This window comes from Pseudophryne corroboree, chromosome 6 (assembly GCF_028390025.1).
Source record: "Pseudophryne corroboree isolate aPseCor3 chromosome 6, aPseCor3.hap2, whole genome shotgun sequence".
Taxonomy (NCBI): Eukaryota; Metazoa; Chordata; class Amphibia; order Anura; family Myobatrachidae; genus Pseudophryne; species Pseudophryne corroboree.
In genome coordinates, this window is record NC_086449.1 from 106,799,108 (window position 1) to 106,819,761 (window position 20,654).

At 46.6% G+C, this 20,654-nt stretch overlaps 1 protein-coding gene across 1 annotated transcript in view; it reads left to right on the forward strand.

Moving 5' to 3' along the window:
• LOC134936543 (nodal homolog 2-A-like) overlaps positions 1–11,165 on the forward strand; it is a 74,313-nt gene extending 63,148 nt beyond the window's left edge. Inside the window, exon 5 of the transcript XR_010180513.1 lies at positions 10,630–11,165. The gene's annotated coding sequence lies outside the window, so the exon portion shown is untranslated. The remainder of the gene's footprint in view (positions 1–10,629) is intronic.
• Positions 11,166–20,654: the final 9,489 nt, after the last annotated feature.

Here is a 20,654-nt window from a genome sequence, read left to right on the forward strand (position 1 = left end):
AGCATAAATAGTTAATAAGAGAACAAAAACAATATGTTGACACCTGAATAGGCCACTTCCCAAAGGCAAAGATGTGCATTTCTTTATTTAATTGTAGGTTTTAATTAACAACCTATTCATTGTCTGCTGTATGGTTTTTATTGTTATTTTTTTTTGCTTACAGTACGATATAAGTTTATTAAAAAAGAAAACAGAAGTACGGATGGTGTAATGGTTAGCATTACTGCCTCACAGCACTGAGGTCATGGGTTTTATTCCTGCCCTAACTGTGTGGAGTTTGTATATCCTCCCTGTGCTTGCGTTGGTTTCTTCTGGGTTCTCCAGTTTCCTCCCACAATTCAAAAATATGCTGGTAGGGTAATTGGCTCTCAATAAAAAAATAACCGTAGTGTGTAAGTGTGTGTGTATACTTGTGTTTAGGGCAGACTAGCTGGGCCAAGTGGTTTTTTTTATCTGCCATCAATTCTGTGTTTTTATGTTATGGGGGCTTATGGCTGGGGAACAAAAATGGGAATGTATTGTTGTGGCATGATAATGTGTCGGATATAAATGTGTGCACTTTGTGGATATGAAAATATGCTATAGGTGGAGTACACTGTAAATGCAGTGATAAAAATATAACCAATAATAACTGCTACTGTATTTAATTTAAATCCTCATCCCTGTACAGACAGAGCTTTGGAATTGACACCAACTAAATAAGATTACACCCTGACAGAGGAGCCAAGTGCATCCGGGCGTGCAGAAGCAGGATCAGCTTCACTGGGCATTAAGATCCTGCATAGCCGTAGGTGGCGGTGAGCAGGAGTCTTTTTTCCATTGTTACGGTCAGGTCACTGTGATGTTTAATGCTGGGTACACACTATGTGATATGTTGTTTGTTCAGCTGACAAACGACATATCACAAAGATATGTCTGTGAACGACATCGTTCACAGACATTTTGCGTCAGCTCTGCAGCACAGCCGATGCCAATATATGTTGCAGATAAATCAGTACATCTGGCTGTCTGTATGACCAACCCACCCATATGCTGGCCAAACAACTGCAGAGAGTGACATAGCTACCAGTTACTGTGGCCAGACATGTTAGCCGGTATATTGGTGTATATGCACAATATAATTTGTGCATAGCACTTAACAAATCATTGGATCGGTTGAGCCCATCAGGCTTGCGGCCAATCCATCGCTCAGGTGTGTACCCAGCTTAAGAAATAGGTAACTTAAGCGCTGTTAATATTGTATGGTGGCTTGCCAGTAAATTAGAGTATGCATCTAAAATTATTATTAACAGTTTCTTATATAGTGCAGCATATTCTGTTGTGCTTTACAATTGGAACAACAGTAATAGAACAAAACTGGGTAATAACAGACAGACCTAGAGGTTGGAAGGCCCTGCTCGCAAGCTTACACTCTACAGGGAAATAGACATTGACACACAAGGATAGGTGCTACCTATTGCATAATGGTCTTTCCAGATTGCAAAGGTACTTAATGGGCTGTATGATATGGTCACTCAGCAATATTTGCCTGGGGTCTGGAGGGTGTGAAAGTGAAGAAAGACAAAATATGTGAGGTTATGTGTGGATTGTATAGCTTTAATTAGAGAGGAGACACTGAAGATTATGTGGGTGAGCCCAGAATTTGATAAGCTTGTCTGAAGAGGTGAGTTTTCAGGAAACGCTTGAAGGTTTGGAGACTAGAGGAGAGTCTTATTGTGCGTGGGAGGGCATTCCACAGGGTCAAGAGAGTGGATTATGAGTGACATGTTGCAACCTAATGATGATACTTTTCTAGAAGGTTGTTTACAATCTCAACATAGAAGAGCCATGCACAACACATTTCAAGGCTTCCCATGTCACTTTCTCATTATCGTGTAGGACTCAGTAGAAGTTTTCAGCCTTAAGAAGTTGATGAATTTAATATAATTTAAAATGTGATAGTAGGCTGTCTTTGCGTTTGAAGTCATTTGGCATTTCTGGGTGGATAATCACCACACACAACCAAAATTGTCGGCAATATTAACACATTTAGAAGTACCTATTTTCATATTGGAAACACTTTAAATGTTGTACAGTGTTGTGGGAGACTTGTACATTATTATTATTTCTGTCAGCTTATTGTCCTCTACTTATTAGAATTTACAGACTACTTTAAGAAAAGCTAACCTGGACCATGTCTGCAAATCCTGGTAAAGGAAAACTCAGCGGTGCTGCACGAAGGAGAATTAACAAACGCAAACAAACTTCAGAAAGAGAACTATTGCAAAAGATTCCAAAACTTAGTACTAATTTTGGTAAACCATCTCAGAAAACTTTGGACACCTGTACATCATCAGAAGAGACTGAAGAATATCAGGAAGAGCAGAATGAGGGAGAGATTCAGCAAGATACAGGAGAGCCAACTATAGAACTACTTGATGGGTCCGAAGAAGCAATTGAAGGACAGAAGGATGCTGAAACACATGCTGAAACACATGAAAGAGATTGTGAAAATACTACAACAGCAGAGAATTTACCACCGTCTGCTGACAGAGCTCATTTTGGAGCGAGAGCACTGAAGTCTTTCGAAAAGCAATTTGTTGTTCAGAGTGGCTTCTATCAGCCAAAGGGCCCTTTCCCAAAACAGAAAGATGGCTGTAGCAAAGGTCGCAGTTTCAGCGAACACTTTTACACACGCCACACAAAGTCTGGCTTAAGTTTACCAAGAATATGGCTTTCATACAGTCCAATTGCTGACAAATGCTACTGCACTCCATGTTGGCTATTTAGTACAACACAGAATCAAGCATGGACTGAGGGAACAAATGATTGGAAAAATCTGCCACGCAGCGTCGAGAGGCATGAGAATTCTTCAGCACATCAGGTGTACAATACCTGGAAAAATGATGCCACTGTGGATCTCTTGGCCAACAAGCAAATATATGAAAACCGGAAATACTGGCGTCTTGTACTGGATCGTGTTGTAAATGTCATCATTACGCTTTCAAGATGCAATCTAGCATTTCGAGGTCATCGCGAGTATGTTTATGATGAAGAGGATAATCCTGTGCCTGGCTCACGTGAAAACTTTCTTGAATTTATTAATCTGATAGCTAGATATGATCCAGTACTTGAAAACCTACTGAGCAAGCCAAAGGGATCCACAAAATATTTAAGTGGGTCCATTCAGAATGAGATTGTTGAAATTCTTGCCAATCATGTGAAGCAGCAAATCATAGCTGAAATAGCACATGCTCCATTTGTCTCTGTTATTATGGACACCACAATGGACATTTCAAAGACAGACCAACTGAGCAAGATATTTCGTTATGTCACAATTGAGAAGAATCATGACGGTATACCAGTCACTCTGAGAATTAACAAATCTTTTGTGGGAAACAGTGAAGTAAAAAGTCAAAAAGCAGATGATCTGGCAGCAGTCATAATGGAAGAAATTAAAAATATCACAGAACTTTGGAAGTTAAGAGGGCAAGGATACGATGGGGCAGCCAACATGAGTGGGTGTTAGGGTCTCCTGCTCTGTGCTGCCACGTCGTCATGGCAACCGGGAGACAAGTGCTAGCGGAGTAACCTGAGCGTAGCTGATACTCCGGTTCGGGTCTTTTGCTGTGCAGTGGTTACAGTCTCTGTGCACGGCAGGGGATCCGGTGCTGGTTTTTGTGCTCACAGTCTGTGAGGTCTGAGTAGGGCGTGGACAGCACCTGCTATATAAACCCTCTTCTCAGGTTAGGCAGATGCTGCTGAATCTTTGTTGGTTAGTCAGTTCCTGAAAGCTAGCTAGTACTGTGTAAACTTTGTATTTGTTTGTTGCTTACTGCAAATAGGCCTTGGGATTTGGTATTACACTCTGCCAATCCAGACCTAGCAGTAAGACTGGAGTCAGTCGTTTAACCTGCTGGGGTTCTTTTGCTACTCTGTGAACCTAGCAGGTTTGCGGCTGTACTCTCAGACTAGCCTGCCAAAATCCTTTCTCACTGTGCAAGGTGTTCAGGTGTCAGTTTAGTGGCAGTAAGCTGAACCAGTGCACTGCAAGTGAGGACTAGGATTGTGGAGACTCTCCTTGTGTCTATTATTCCATCTCTGACCAAGGAGTTTACTGCCACACCCGTTGGTAACCCTTTAGGGTTTTGCTGTTGCCCTTAGCAACAGCATTTCGGGTTCTCTATGTATTAAATCACTACATCTCGCTTCTTTCCATCTGAGCATTCCTAATACTAGGGAGACACCCAGTTTCTTAGCCTTTGGGCTTCCCTGTTCACTTTGTGTTTATTTTGTTACCCTATCACCTTCTGTGTATGTAATGTCATATTCCCCAGTCTGTCTGTGAGTTCATTTGTTTTGCATCCCTCACCGTTCAGACACCAGTACATTCCTGCTGGCACTGGTGTGCATAACAGTGGGGCATATGGTGGAGTCCAGACTCTGATGTAGCAGAAGGCACCAAAAGCTCAGTATATTCATTGTTGTGCTCATGCTTTAAATCTGGTCATCAACGATGCAGTGGAGCATGTACAGGATTTGAGGCATTTTTTTGATCTGCTTGAAAGACTATACGTCTTCTTCAGTGCAATCAGTAGGTGGCATCGTCTACAAAGGGAAGGCAACTGCTCAATTACTCTAAAGCGACTTTGCCCTACTCGCTGGTCATCCAGGAATCAAGCCTTACTTGCTCCGCGGACCAGATTTTTTGATGTTATGAAGCTGCTGACCATCTTGTCATTTACCGGGAAGAACGGTGAGGGAAAATGTGAAGCATTGTCACTAAAGAAATATTTTGAAAGTTTTTCCACTGTTGTAACAGTGATTTTGCTGTCAAAGATACTTGGACCACTGGACATAATATCAAAGACAATGCAGTCACAGTCAAGTGATCTAAACACTGCTGTTGTGCTACTGCAGTCATTTGTGCAGGATATGATTGAATTACGCAACAACTGGGAAACTACGTTGTCCTTGGCAAAGGAGTTAGCAAATAGTTGGGGCATAGAATGCATGTTCTTTCCATCAAAATGGATTTGTCAAGTCAAAAGCTTCCACGATGATCTCTCAAGGGATTCTAGGCTACAGTCTGCTAAGAAACGCTTTCAAGGGGAAGTTTTTAATGCAGTTATCGACATCACTATTACTCAAATGGAAACCCGGTTTCAGGCAATGCAGAAGACATACAAACTGTTTATGTGCATACAGCCGAAGATCATTCTTGAGAAGTGTTGAGGAACTGATCGGGCTCTCAAAAGGTTCTCACGAACCAGTATTCTGAAGATATTTCTGATGAGCTTGCTGACCAGTTAGTGCTATTTAAATTGACACTTAGTGTAAAACTTACTACCATTAATTCTATCAAAGAATTAGGTGAGTTCCTATTGATCAATCATCCGGAATTGTCCAGCAGTTTTTCAGAAGTGATCACTGCAAGCCTGTTGTATTTAACACTTCCTATCACAGTTGCATCAGCAGAAAGAAGCTTTTCGAAGTTGTAGCTCATTAAAACATACTTGCGCAGCACAATGTCTGAAACCAGATTGAGCTCCCTTGCAATTTTATCAATAGAGAACCAACGATTAAATAGTGTGGACACAGAAAAACTAATTGACATTTTCGCGGACTCAAGGGCCCGTCAAAAACCTTTCTGAGCAACTCTACATTGCTGGATTATTTATATTTTGTGTGTAGAAGACTTTATACTGAATCACTATGTTCAACTCACTTTGTTTAAATATAATTGATAACGTGTTCAGTTACATGTTAATAAATCATAATTTGTTTGACTCTTCCCTGGACTTTCAATTGTACGTCATTTTGCATACTAGATATGCTTACTTATATTTTTGTTGCCTGCATAACCGTAAATCAGGTTCAAATTTGTTTTACAAAGAGTCGGCATGGGAAGGGGGGGCACCAACATTTATCTTGCCTCCGGGCACCTGGGACGAACTTACGCCACTGGTTAGTACATCCCCACATCAGCGAACTGTGGCCCTCATTCCGAGTTGTTCGCTCGCTAGCTGCTATTAGCAGCATTGCACACGCTAAGCCGCCGCCCCCTGGGAGTGTATCTTAGCATAGCAGAATTGCGAACGAAAGATTAGCAGAATTGCGAATAGAAAATTCTTAGCAGTTTCTGAGTAGCTCCAGACTTACTCCTACATTGCGATCAGTTCAGTCAGTTTCGTTCCTGGTTTGACGTCACAAACATACCCAGCGTTCGGCCAGACACTCCCCCGTTTCTCCAACCACTCCGGCGTTTTTCCCTGAAACGCCTGTGTTTTTCCGCACACTCCCAGAAAACGGGCAGTTTCCGCCCAGAAACACCCACTTCCTGTCAATCACTCACTGATCTGCAGAACGATGAAAATACTTTGTTACACCGTGAGTAAAATACCTAACTTTTGTGTAAAATAACTAAGCGCATGCACTATGCGAACCTTGCGCATGCGCAGTAAGCGACTAATAGCAGTATAGCTAAAATCGGCAACGAGCGAACAACTCGGAATGACCCCCTATGCACAACTGCAGGCAAATGATCCCAAGCTACATTACACAGATTTCTACAAAGTCTATTTACATGCTACACAGATTTCAAAGTGAAAGAACCAATTAAATGTGGCTCAGCTAATAAATAAATAAATCAATAAATAGAAATGTTCATTAGGACTTCTTAAAAAAAATCCAAATAAATCTTGTTTCTATTTTTTTTTTTACTGTGAGTGTTACTTTCACATGTGACAGGTGCGCACGCAGGGGGGGTTTCCAAGTACCTAGAACTCTCCCCCAAGACGCCGATCTATCGAACAGCTGTTTGACTTTTTTTTTTTGTCTACATTGCGGGCAGTCAGTGTCTCCCTCTGCGCAGCTGCACACTGAGAGGCAGCTGGCTACTGCATGTAGGGGGAGCTGCAGCAGCTCCTCTCAGGCTGAGTCTCTCCCTGCAAGCAGACAACCGCGCCACGGGACTTACTGAGTGAGCAGACTCCAGCGGCGCAGTCAGCGGGGACCAGGACGGATGATCGCGGCATTCTGAGGCTAGCAGTGAGTGCGGGAACCGGGGGGGTGCGCAGGCAGGCTCTGCATAATAACTGATGCGGTCATTGGCCGCCACCAGCGGCCAGCATGAGTGCGGGAACCTGGGAGGAAGGGGGGGGGGGGGTGCGCCAGCTCTGCATAATACTGATACATGAGTGAGTGTCCCTGCTGTCTGTCTGTTGGTGGTGGGGGGGATGATCATGCTTCCTGTGTGTGCTGTCTGTCTGTGTAGGGAACGGGGGGAGAGGAATGGTTATGCTGCCAGTAATGGGGGTAATGATCACGGTCTCTCTCCTCTCCCCCCTCCTGTATATTGATCAAGAACAAAGTTTGTAAATATTGTCATTTTTACAGGTACCGGTCCTATTGGATTCTACTGGACAAGTGGATGTGACCGGCGTGGGATATAGGTAAGTAATCTCTCTCTCTCTCTTTTTTACAGGTACCCCTATTGGATTCTACTGGACAAGTGGATGTGATTCTCGGCGTGGGATGTAGGTAAGTATGTATGTGTGAGTGCGTAAGTGTGTTTTAATACATTTTTACTTTCACGGTGTGTGTGTTCTGTTGTTATTTGGGTATTTTTTTGATGTAGAACTACAGGTACCAGTGGGCCCATTATTTCCTCGCATGCTGGTACTTGAGGTTCTCGTAGTTCCACAACAAATAACAATATTCTTTTTTTAAACACACTTATGGCTATCAGCCCGGCACCCACCGCCCAGGGGTGCTGGGGACAGCCTCGGGCTTCACCCCTGGCCCTTGGGTGCCTGGAGGGGGGACCCCTTGATTTGAGGGGTCCCCACTCCTCCAGGGAACCCCCAGCCACGGGTGACTAGTTGGGGGGGTAATGCCATGGCCGCAGGGACCTACATAAATGTGTCCCCCGGCTGTGGCAATTTGTCCCTGGCTAGTGGAGCCCGTGCTGGTTTTAAAAATATGGGGGACCCCTACATCTTGTGTCCCCCGTATTTTTGGAACCAGGACCGGACTAAGAGCCCGGTGCTGGTTGTCTAAATACGGGGAACCCCTGTCCAATTTTTTTCACAGTATTTAAACAACAAGGACCAGCTCAAAGAGCCCAAGGCTGGTTATACTTAGGAGGGGGGACCTCAAGCATTTTGTTTTAAATTTTTTTTAACCCATTCAGATCCTTTTCCATTAAGTTAATGGAAGCCCATGACAACAAAATTGTATTCATGTCCTCCTCCCACTCCCTTCCCAGTCCCAAACACTATTTTTTTTTTCCTATAAAAAGTATGATGAGCAGGCAGGCAGCAGGCATCGGACTAAGATGCAAATTAGTGGCGGAGGGCTGGGTCAGTTGATGGTGGGTGAGTTTGTAAGCCATTGGGTATGGCAGCAGGCATCGGCACAGGGGCAATAGCGGGCATTGCCTCGGTGGCGGTAGGGGTCATCGACAGGATTCGGCAGGCATTATGACTGTAGTGTCTCACCAGCCACTGAGCTCACTGCACGCCACTGTTCCAGACCACCTAATATGGAATTGAATAACATTCAAACGTCGGGGAACCATTAGTCTTTTACATGATTATTACGGCAATGAGTGCTGCCTGCTAATCAGTTGTATATTCTGGAGCTTTTTTATTTATGAAGACACATGCACTCACATTATATTATATACTGAGAGGAGTGCTATGTCATAAGGAGATATATATATATATATATATATATATATATATGTCGTCGGCTCTTGTGGATACAAATTACGAGAAGTACTATTGCATAGCGTCTACGTTTCGGTTTTATTAATCAAAACTGTTTCGGGAATGTAGAAGCTACGCAAAAGTAATTCTTGTAATTTGTATCCACGAGTGCCGCCGACACATCCACGTTGCTGATTATCATTTAAATTGGATGGCACCGGGTCATGTATAGAAGGGAGGCAAGGAGTACCGGACATCAGAATATGCTACCTATATATATATATTCACCTCTCTAAAAAACTTCAAACGGACTCTAAAGACTCACTTCTTCATCACACACCGCCATCTCTCATCCTAACTCTCTGTTCCATGCTCACTACCCCATCTATGTCACCCCTGTCTGTCTGCCCCTCCACTTTAGAATATAAGCTCTCACGAGCAGGGTCCTCTTCCCTCATGTAATTTTCCTTCTCTTACTTAGACTATCATCTACTCCATACCCCTTACAATGGAACATTACCCTCAGTTCCTGCTGCATATTTGAGTGTTATGTACGCTGATGTAGAAATGTTTATACTGTATATCATATCCCTCTTCTGCATTGTCTTGTACTGTAAGTCAGGCACGGAACTGTCGGAGACAATGGAGTCAGTTGCTGCCAGGCTCCAGCCCTGAAGGGGGCACTTCCTCCATTGTCCACCATTCCGTGTCCTCCCTGCTTTCCGGTTCTGTGTACTCCCTGCTGCCCCATTCTATGACCTCCCTGCTGCCCTGTTCTGTGTCTTTCCTAGTGGAGCACTGATTAACATCAGCGGCAGTGCTCCTTCCCCTGAAAGCAGTGCTCTGGTTGCGAACGTCATGCAACTGTGACCCTGACAAAGGAGAGGAGCTAGGAGCCTGTACGGGTATGCAGAGAGGAGGGCAAAGCAGCTGTCCCTGTGTGCAGACGGGAGTCAGGAGAGCAGCATCTAGTTAGTTCAAGCCCTATGGAAGGGGTTAGGTGCTGGGTGTGATATCACTCATATATTTAAAGTAATAATGTCTTTAAGCTAGATTACATACACCTCTAGTGCTACAAAATAAAAATTCTATAAATATTTGGTAGAACTGGAGGTGTATTTAATCTATCATAAAGAGATTGTTATCCGGCAAAAATAAGAATAAGAGTTTGGTTTGTACTGAGCCCCATCCTATAATTTCTGATGGCAGCCCTGGTGAATTTTCTAAAGCATCTTATTTTTTTACTAGCGTTTGCCTGCGGCTTCGATCACGTAGATGTCTGTTATTGCTCAGCAGAACTAATTTTACTTTGCGTTCATGGTGGGCAACATATGCATGTATTATTGTGTGTGTGTGTGTGTGTGTGTGTGTGTGTGTATGTATGTATATATGTGTGTGTGTATATATATATATATATATATATACACACACTGTATATATAGTCATTTTGGACTTCAACCTGCACGCACTGAGTGTCAAGCACCTGGTTTTTCCTTTATTGCTTCTTTATGTCACGTCGAGATCAAACATACCTCCATTTCTTTCTAGGTCACTAAGCAATACAATATAGTGAAAACACCTTCTAAATTAATTCAGTAGTTTTTGCGCGATGCCGGAATGGACAGACAGACATAACTTCCAATTATTTTAGAAGTATATTTCTTTTTTTTTAAAAATCATGCTATGTACAGACACAACCATTACAGTTTTATTATATGTATAGATGTTTGGTAGCAATTCTAGTTTTCATGGTGGGTTTCTCTGATTGATTTAATGTGTAGCATCAATGCTGGGGGTATTGTTGCTTGTTTTAGTGTAAGATATTTATTCTGTTGTTTTAGTCTGTGGTAGAGATGTGTTTTGTTTCATACAAGATAATAGCATATATGAAAAAAAATATATAAATTTTACAAATTTTTACTTTCATTGTATCTTACAGAAAAGTACCAAGTTGTTTTCGACATAAGAACAATGTCTAAGCGGTCATGTAAACAAAAGGGTGCTATCCAGAAATATTTTAAAGCAGTTTCAAAAGCTACAGCGCTGCCATCATTGACGGCTTCCACTGCTTCTGAAAGCTGTTTGGTAAAGCACCCTGGTACAGTTCTTTTGGAGGGAAACGCTGAGAGTGAGGCAGGAGCATCCTCTGCAGAACAAAACTTAGACGAATGTCCAGGTGTCTCAGAAGGATGCTCAGAGGATGAGGCAAGAATGTCCTCTGCAGACATAGGGAATGCACCAAGCATTCTTCATGTTGAACAGCTTAATCCATCTCAACCAGGCATTAGCATTGCTCTATCTCATTCCCTGATGCAGAGAAGTTCAATGTTCTAGAGAATTTTTATTAACCCCCAAAAGATTTTCAATTTCCAAAGAAGCCATTGTATGGAAAGCAACGCAAATTCCAACATGACTATCTGTCACAATTCAAATGGCTGGCATATTCCAAATCCCTTGATGCTGGAGTCTGCGTTTTTTGTAGAGATGAGCGGGTTCGGTTCCTCGGAATCCGAACCCGCCCGAACTTCAGCTTTTTTTACACGGATCCGAGCGACTCGGATCTTCCCGCCTTGCTCGGTTAACCCGAGCGCGCCCGAACGTCATCATGACGCTGTCGGATTCTCGCGAGACTCGGATTCTATATAAGGAGCCGCGCGTCGCCGCCATTTTCACACGTGCATTGAGATTGATAGGGAGAGGACGTGGCTGGCGTCCTCTCCATTTAGATTAGAAGAGAGAGAGTGAGATTGAGACAGAGACACTTGATTTACTGGAGCTTAGGAGTACTAGAGAGTGCAGAGTTTACTAGTGACTGACCACTGACCAGTGACCACCAGTGCAGTTTTATTTAATATAATCCGTTCTCTGCCTGAAAAAAACGATACACAGTGACTCAGTCACATACCATATCTGTGCTCAGCCCAGTGTGCTGCATCATCTATGTATAATATCTGACTGTGCTCACACAGCTTAATTGTGGGGGAGACTGGGGAGCAGTTATAGGTTATAGCAGGAGCCAGGAGTACATACATATTATTAAAATTAAACAGTGCACACTTTTGCTGCAGGCAGGAGTGCCACTGCCAGTGTGACTGACCAGTGACCTGACCACACTGACCACCAGTATAGTATACTATATTGTGATTGCCTGAAAAAGTTAAACACTCGTCGTGTGACTTGTGTGGTGTTTTTTTATTCTATAAAAAACTCATTCTGCTGACAGACAGTGTCCAGCAGGTCCGTCATTATATAATATATACCTGTCCGGCTGCAGTAGTGATATATATATATTTTTTATATCATTATTTATCATCCAGTCGCAGCAGACACAGTACGGTAGTTCACGGCTGTAGCTACCTCTGTGTCGGCACTCGGCAGTCCATCCATAATTGTATACCACCTACCCGTGGTTTTTTTTTTCTTCTTTATACATACTACATCTCATTATCATCCAGTCTATATTAGCAGCAGACACAGTACGGTAGTCCACGGCTGTAGCTACCTCTGTGTCGGCACTCGGCAGTCCATCCATAATTGTATACCACCTACCCGTGGTTTTTTTTCTTCTTCTTTATACATACTACATCTCATTATCATCCAGTCTATATTAACAGCAGACACAGTACAGTACGGTAGTCCATGGCTGTAGCTACCTCTGTGTCGGCACTCGGCAGTCCATCCATAATTGTATACCACCTACCCGTGGTTTTTTTTTCTTTCTTCTTTATACATACTACATCTCATTATCAACCAGTCTATATTAGCAGCAGACACAGTACAGTACGGTAGTCCACGGCTGTAGCTACCTCTGTGTCGGCACTCGGCAGTCCGTCCATAATTGTATACCACCTACCCGTGTTTTTTTTTTCTTTCTTCTTTATACATACTACATCTCATTATCATCCAGTCTATATTAGCAGCAGACACAGTACAGTACGGTAGTCCACGGCTGTAGCTACCTCTGTGTCGGCACTCGGCAGTCCATCCATAATTGTATACTACCCGTGTTTTTTTTTTCTTTCTTCTTTATACATACTACATCTCATTATCATCCAGTCTATATTAGCAGCAGACACAGTACAGTACGGTAGTCCACGGCTGTAGCTACCTCTGTGTCGGCACTCGGCAGTCCATCCATAATTGTATACCACCTACCCGTGGTTTTTTTTTCTTTCTTCTTTATACATACTACATCTCATTATCAACCAGTCTATATTAGCAGCAGACACAGTACAGTACGGTAGTCCACGGCTGTAGCTACCTCTGTGTCGGCACTCGGCAGTCCGTCCATAATTGTATACCACCTACCCGTGGTTTTTTTTTCTTTCTTCTTTATACATACTACATCTCATTATCAACCAGTCTATATTAGCAGCAGACACAGTACAGTACGGTAGTCCACGGCTGTAGCTACCTCTGTGTCGGCACTCGGCAGTCCATCCATAATTGTATACTAGTATCCATCCATCTCCATTGTTTACCTGAGGTGCCTTTTAGTTGTGCCTATTAAAATATGGAGAACAAAAATGTTGAGGTTCCAAAATTAGGGAAAGATCAAGATCCACTTCCACCTCGTGCTGAAGCTGCTGCCACTAGTCATGGCCGAGACGATGAAATGCCAGCAACGTCGTCTGCCAAGGCCGATGCCCAATGTCATAGTACAGAGCATGTCAAATCCAAAACACCAAATATCAGTAAAAAAAGGACTCCAAAACCTAAAATAAAATTGTCGGAGGAGAAGCGTAAACTTGCCAATATGCCATTTACCACACGGAGTGGCAAGGAACGGCTGAGGCCCTGGCCTATGTTCATGGCTAGTGGTTCAGCTTCACATGAGGATGGAAGCACTCAGCCTCTCGCTAGAAAACTGAAAAGACTCAAGCTGGCAAAAGCACCGCAAAGAACTGTGCGTTCTTCGAAATCCCAAATCCACAAGGAGAGTCCAATTGTGTCGGTTGCGATGCCTGACCTTCCCAACACTGGACGTGAAGAGCATGCGCCTTCCACCATTTGCACGCCCCCTGCAAGTGCTGGAAGGAGCACCCGCAGTCCAGTTCCTGATAGTCAGATTGAAGATGTCAGTGTTGAAGTACACCAGGATGAGGAGGATATGGGTGTTGCTGGCGCTGGGGAGGAAATTGACAAGGAGGATTCTGATGGTGAGGTGGTTTGTTTAAGTCAGGCACCCGGGGAGACACCTGTTGTCCGTGGGAGGAATATGGCCGTTGACATGCCTGGTGAAAATACCAAAAAAATCAGCTCTTCGGTGTGGAAGTATTTCACCAGAAATGCGGACAACATTTGTCAAGCCGTGTGTTCCCTTTGTCAAGCTGTAATAAGTAGGGGTAAGGACGTTAACCACCTCGGAACATCCTCCCTTATACGTCACCTGCAGCGCATTCATAATAAGTCAGTGACAAGTTCAAAAACTTTGGCCGACAGCGGAAGCAGTCCACTGACCAGTAAATCCCTTCCTCTTGTAACCAAGCTCACGCAAACCACCCCACCAACTCCCTCAGTGTCAATTTCCTCCTTCCCCAGGAGTGCCAATAGTCCTGCAGGCCATGTCACTGGCAATTCTGACGAGTCCTCTCCTGCCTGGGATTCCTCCGATGCATCCTTGCGTGTAACGCCTACTGCTGCTGGCGCTGCTGTTGTTGCTGCTGGGAGTCGATGGTCATCCCAGAGGGGAAGTCGTAAGCCCACTTGTACTACTTCCAGTAAGCAATTGACTGTCCAACAGTCCTTTGCGAGGAAGATGAAATATCACAGCAGTCATCCTGCTGCAAAGCGGATAACTGAGGCCTTGACAACTATGTTGGTGTTAGACATGCGTCCGGTATCCGCCGTTAGTTCACAGGGAACTAGACAATTTATTGAGGCAGTGTGCCCCCGTTACCAAATACCATCTAGGTTCCACTTCTCTAGGCAGGCGATACCGAGAATGTACACGGACGTCAGAAAAAGACTCACCAGTGTCCTAAAAAATGCAGTTGTACCCAATGTCCACTTAACCACGGACATGTGGACAAGTGGAGCAGGGCAGGGTCAGGACTATATGACTGTGACAGCCCACTGGGTAGATGTATGGACTCCCGCCGCAAGAACAGCAGCGGCGGCACCAGTAGCAGCATCTCGCAAACGCCAACTCTTTCCTAGGCAGGCTACGCTTTGTATCACCGCTTTCCAGAATACGCACACAGCTGAAAACCTCTTACGGCAACTGAGGAAGATCATCGCGGAATGGCTTACCCCAATTGGACTCTCCTGTGGATTTGTGGCATCGGACAACGCCAGCAATATTGTGTGTGCATTAAATATGGGCAAATTCCAGCACGTCCCATGTTTTGCACATACCTTGAATTTGGTGGTGCAGAATTATTTAAAAAACGACTGGGGCGTGCAAGAGATGCTGTCGGTGGCCAGAAGAATTGCGGGACACTTTCGGCGTACAGGCACCACGTACAGAAGACTGGAGCACCACCAAAAACTACTGAACCTGCCCTGCCATCATCTGAAGCAAGAAGTGGTAACGAGGTGGAATTCAACCCTCTATATGCTTCAGAGGTTGGAGGAGCAGCAAAAGGCCATTCAAGCCTATACAATTGAGCACGATATAGGAGGTGGAATGCACCTGTCTCAAGTGCAGTGGAGAATGATTTCAACGTTGTGCAAGGTTCTGATGCCCTTTGAACTTGCCACACGTGAAGTCAGTTCAGACACTGCCAGCCTGAGTCAGGTCATTCCCCTCATCAGGCTTTTGCAGAAGAAGCTGGAGACATTGAAGGAGGAGCTAACACGGAGCGATTCCGCTAGGCATGTGGGACTTGTGGATGGAGCCCTTAATTCGCTTAACAAGGATTCACGGGTGGTCAATCTGTTGAAATCAGAGCACTACATTTTGGCCACCGTGCTCGATCCTAGATTTAAAACATACCTTGGATCTCTCTTTCCGGCAGACACAAGTCTGCTGGGGTTGAAAGACCTGCTGGTGAGAAAATTGTCAAGTCAAGCGGAACGCGACCTGTCAACATCTCCTTCACATTCTTCCGCAACTGGGGGTGCGAGGAAAAGGCTCAGAATTCCGAGCCCACCCGCTGGCGGTGATGCAGGGCAGTCTGGAGCGACTGCTGATGCGGACATCTGGTCCGGACTGAAGGACCTGACAACGATTACGGACATGTCGTCTACTGTCACTGCATATGATTCTCTCAACATTGAAAGAATGGTGGAGGATTATATGAGTGACCGCATCCAAGTAGGCACGTCACACAGTCCGTACTTATACTGGCAGGAAAAAGAGGCAATTTGGAGGCCCTTGCACAAACTGGCTTTATTCTACCTAAGTTGCCCTCCCACAAGTGTGTACTCCGAAAGAGTGTTTAGTGCCGCCGCTCACCTTGTCAGCAATCGGCGTACGAGGTTACATCCAGAAAATGTGGAGAAGATGATGTTCATTAAAATGAATTATAATCAATTCCTCCGCGGAGACATTGACCAGCAGCAATTGCCTCCACAAAGTACACAGGGAGCTGAGATGGTGGATTCCAGTGGGGACGAATTGATAATCTGTGAGGAGGGGGATGTACACGGTGATATATCGGAGGATGATGATGAGGTGGACATCTTGCCTCTGTAGAGCCAGTTTGTGCAAGGAGAGATTAATTGCTTCTTTTTTGGGGGGGGTCCAAACCAACCCGTCATATCAGTCACAGTCGTGTGGCAGACCCTGTCACTGAAATGATGGGTTGGTTAAAGTGTGCATGTCCTGTTTTGTTTATACAACATAAGGGTGGGTGGGAGGGCCCAAGGACAATTCCATCTTGCACCTCTTTTTTCTTTTCTTTTTCTTTGCGTCATGTGCTGTTTGGGGAGGGTTTTTTGGAAGGGACATCCTGCGTGACACTGCAGTGCCACTCCTAGATGGGCCCGGTGTTTGTGTCGGCCACTAGGGTCGCTTATCTTACTCACACAGTCAGCTACCTCATTGCGCCTCTTTTTTTCTTTGCGTCATGTGCTGTTTGGGGAGGGTTTTTTGGAAGGGACATCCTGCGTGACACTGCAGTGCCACTCCTAGATGGGCCCGGTGTTTGTGTCGGCCACTAGGGTCGCTTATCTTACTCACACAGTCAGCTACCTCATTGCGCCTCTTTTTTTCTTTGCGTCATGTGCTGTTTGGGGAGGGTTTTTTGGAAGGGACATCCTGCGTGACACTGCAGTGCCACTCCTAGATGGGCCCGGTGTTTGTGTCGGCCACTAGGGTCGCTTATCTTACTCACACAGCGACCTCGGTGCAAATTTTAGGACTAAAAATAATATTGTGAGGTGTGAGGTATTCAGAATAGACTGAAAATGAGTGGAAATTATGGTTTTTGAGGTTAATAATACTTTGGGATCAAAATGACCCCCAAATTCTATGATTTAAGCTGTTTTTTAGGGTTTTTTGAAAAAAACACCCGAATCCAAAACACACCCGAATCCGACAAAAAAAATTCGGTGAGGTTTTGCCAAAACGCGGTCGAACCCAAAACACGGCCGCGGAACCGAACCCAAAACCAAAACACAAAACCCGAAAAATTTCCGGCGCTCATCTCTAGTTTTTTGTACCCTTTTCTCTCCGCCAAGTGGTGCAGCAGAAAACTTTGTTTCTGTTCTATATTCTAACTCAGTGGCAAACGCAGGATTTCTAGACGGGGGTTTCCAAATGTAATCCACAGTCTACCACTCTGCAGAACATGGAATACAGTATTAATATGTAACACTACAGGCAGTCTATAGTATAGACTGTATCAAACATTTAAATAATATACAGTAAATAAGATAAGTGGTCATGAAAAAGGTTAAACATACTATAATAAATAAATATGCAAACACAAAGGAATCAATACTACACTTTCTAAGCACACATTCTTCCACCTCATGATAAAGCTCCTGTCTCTTCTTCCTGGCAGCTACTCTCTGGTCCAGTGCACTGATTGGATGCTCAAATCCACACACAGAAAACTTGATAGAAGAAGCTGATACCACTGGGCATGTGTAGCAGCTCTGCTGTGTCTCTTAACTTGCATGATGTGGCAGCAGCTCTAGTAATCGTATTACATACATTTGCTATTGTCAAAATGTGAGCCAATTGCCAAGAGAAGAGGGGGGGGGGGTTTCCGGGCAACCAGAAACCCCCCCCCCCTGTGTTTGCCTATGTAACTGGGCAAAAATGGTTAGTGCATTAAAGATAATCTGAAGGCTGCATAAGCCTGAGGCCATATAAGCGATCAACTTTTTGTGATTGGTTGTTTAAATGACTAAGCAGTTGCTAGGCAGATCAGTTTTCCCGGTTGGTTTTTTCCTATTGGATTAGAAGGTTGTGCATCAAGATTAAGAGGAGGGTCCTAGGTTAGTATATAGGTGGTGGCCATTTTCCTAGACTTCCTCTTGCCATTCATTTTATGGCCCAGGAAGGATAAGTATATCATTGCTTATCAAATTGCTATTACTTGTTATTCTTCATTGCCTTCACTGGGCATTCTATCACCCCTGTTGCTCCCTCTCTGTGCTGTGCATTGTCTTGCCAGGTGCCAGTGGGCTTTTATTAGCGTCTCCCTCCCTCCGGTATGCCGCGTCCCAGACGTTCAGCCCCCCCCCCCCCCGCCTCGTGGAGGCGGGGAGCGCCCTCCGCTCACGTTCCCCGAGCATAGTGCTCCAAAGAGGCCTTTCCCCTGCTGCAGACAGGCGGCGGGGGCGGGCAGTTACAGCCCGCTTCCCAGCCGGACGGAGACAAGCGGCCAGCGGCCGCTCGCTGCAGACCTGACCTCTCCTCACTCTCCCTCTCTCGGCGCGATGTGCGGCGCCGGTCCTCCTCCTCCATCCCCGCGGACGGCTCTCGGCGGCGTCCTGGGGGCACAAGTGGTGCCGGACGGCCGCGGCAGAGCTGCGGGGGGCGAAGGGGGGGACAATGACCAGCGGGGGAATATGAGTCCGGGGCAGCGGGTAGTGGCTCCCGCTGTCCTAGGAACGACGCAGGGCCCCAGTTTACCCCCCTCTGGTGATGGGCCTAGCGCATCCCAGGACGGTGTCACTACTGAGGGGCGTTTTGGGCCTGGTGTTGCTGGGGCGGAGGACGTGGCAGCGGCTGCTGCCGCTCCCGCCCCGGCGGCAGTCACATGGCGTGGTTTCCCGCCGGCCTCGGGGGCCTGCTGGAACGGCCCCTGGTCGGCAGTCGCCCCGCCGCCTTTAGCGGCGTCCCCGTTTGTAGGTTTTCAAACCCCTCCCCACGCCCTGCTCGGTCCATTTCAGTTCGGGTCCACACAGTCGTCCGTCTCGGCGGCTTACATGACGCCCGGCGCGGCGCTTTCGGTAGCAGCGCAGCAAGGCTTCGCGGGGAGCCAGTCCTTCCCCGGGGGTTTTTCGTGGCCTTCGGCACCGGCATTCCCCTTAGCCGCCAGCATGCCTTCCATGGGCTTCATGACGGCGTCCGGTACACAATTTTCCCCGCACGGGACCGGCGCGGGCGCCGGCGTGCAGACCACATGGTCGGTCGGCGGCCCCCGAGTCCCGGTGCCCTTTCCGGCCTTTGCGGGCCTGCAGTCAGGGCAGTCACCGGGCGGTGGGAGTCAGGTGGCGCAGGGTTGGCCCCCCTCTCCCGGCGCCCCCTCAGTTCCTTCCGGTGTCATCCGGATGGGCGGGGGCAAGCGCCTGCCCGCCGCATACTGCGTGGCGGCCGTCTTACCCCGCGAGTTTCGGTGCAGTGAGCGGGGCGGCCTTTACGCAGTCGGTCGGGTACGCCTCAGTGGGGGTCCCCCCCCTGCAGCTTCCAGGCGGCCATCCGCCGCGGAGCGGCGGGCCCTCCGCCTCCGCAGGTTCAGCCACTTGTTAATGATGTGTTGGTTCCCCCTGCGCCTGTTGTCCCCTCTGTTTCTCCCTCACAGGTCCCGTCCAATTCAGGGGCTACGCCCGGCAGGAGGCGAGGGTCGCGGACGACCGCGACTTCGAACGTGGAGGTGCGGCCATCAGCGGAGGCGGGTGCAGCGGACGACGCGGTTCCGGGTCCTTCAAACTCCGGTGAGCCAAACATTCCTTTACACGTTACAACTTGTAGTTCCTCATCTTCTAGCAGCGTTTCATCCGGCTCTCCGCGGCGCCCGCGTAAATTAGCTAGACTCATCGCGCGGCGAATGGCTAAGGAGGCGCATAGGGTGGCCGCTCCTGCGCCGGTGGTCCCTCCTGACCCCCCCCCGTTATGGGGAGATGGTACATTGCGCCAACACTGCAGTTACAAGGGGGGTTCGCAAGCGCATGCGGGAAAAAATCCGTAAGGGGAAGTATGTAGACATATTCACCCTTACGGAGGAAATGCGGCAAGGCTTTGACGCAGCCAAGAAGCCGAGTGGTATTGGGGAAAGTGCGTTTCGCAATTTTCACCAGTGGCTGCGGGGGTTTTTGGTGTTCATGGCTTGCTACACGGAATCTCGGCCCTCGGAGTATGCCAACTTGGTTAAATATTTGTTTCTGGTACACGATATGTACTTGAAATCCAAGGGTTCCGCGTGGCGGGATTACGACGAGAAGTTCCGTCGCAATCAGGATGGCAACCCCATCCTCCCCGCGGGTTTTAAGGATGTTGAGGTGTGGTTGGAGGTCACGCAGCAGGTCAAACCCACCCCGGACGTCACGGCCAAGAAGCCCGGGGCGGCGGGTTCCCGATTGACGGGGAAAGGCAAGTGCTTTGCCTACAACGACGGCAAGTACGTCAAAGGAACGAGTTGTCGTTTTCGCCACTCATGTAGGTTGTGTGGAGCAAGTCACCCGGCCAAGGAGTGCACCGCGGCGACAGGCGGTAAGCCCGCCGCTTCCACCGAGGCCGGGGGAATTGGCAAGTAAGGCCTTCTCCCCGATTCTAGTTCCCGAGTTGCAGCGCTGGCTTACCTTGTACCCCGATGAGGCGGCGGCATCGTTTCTCTTGGAGGGCTT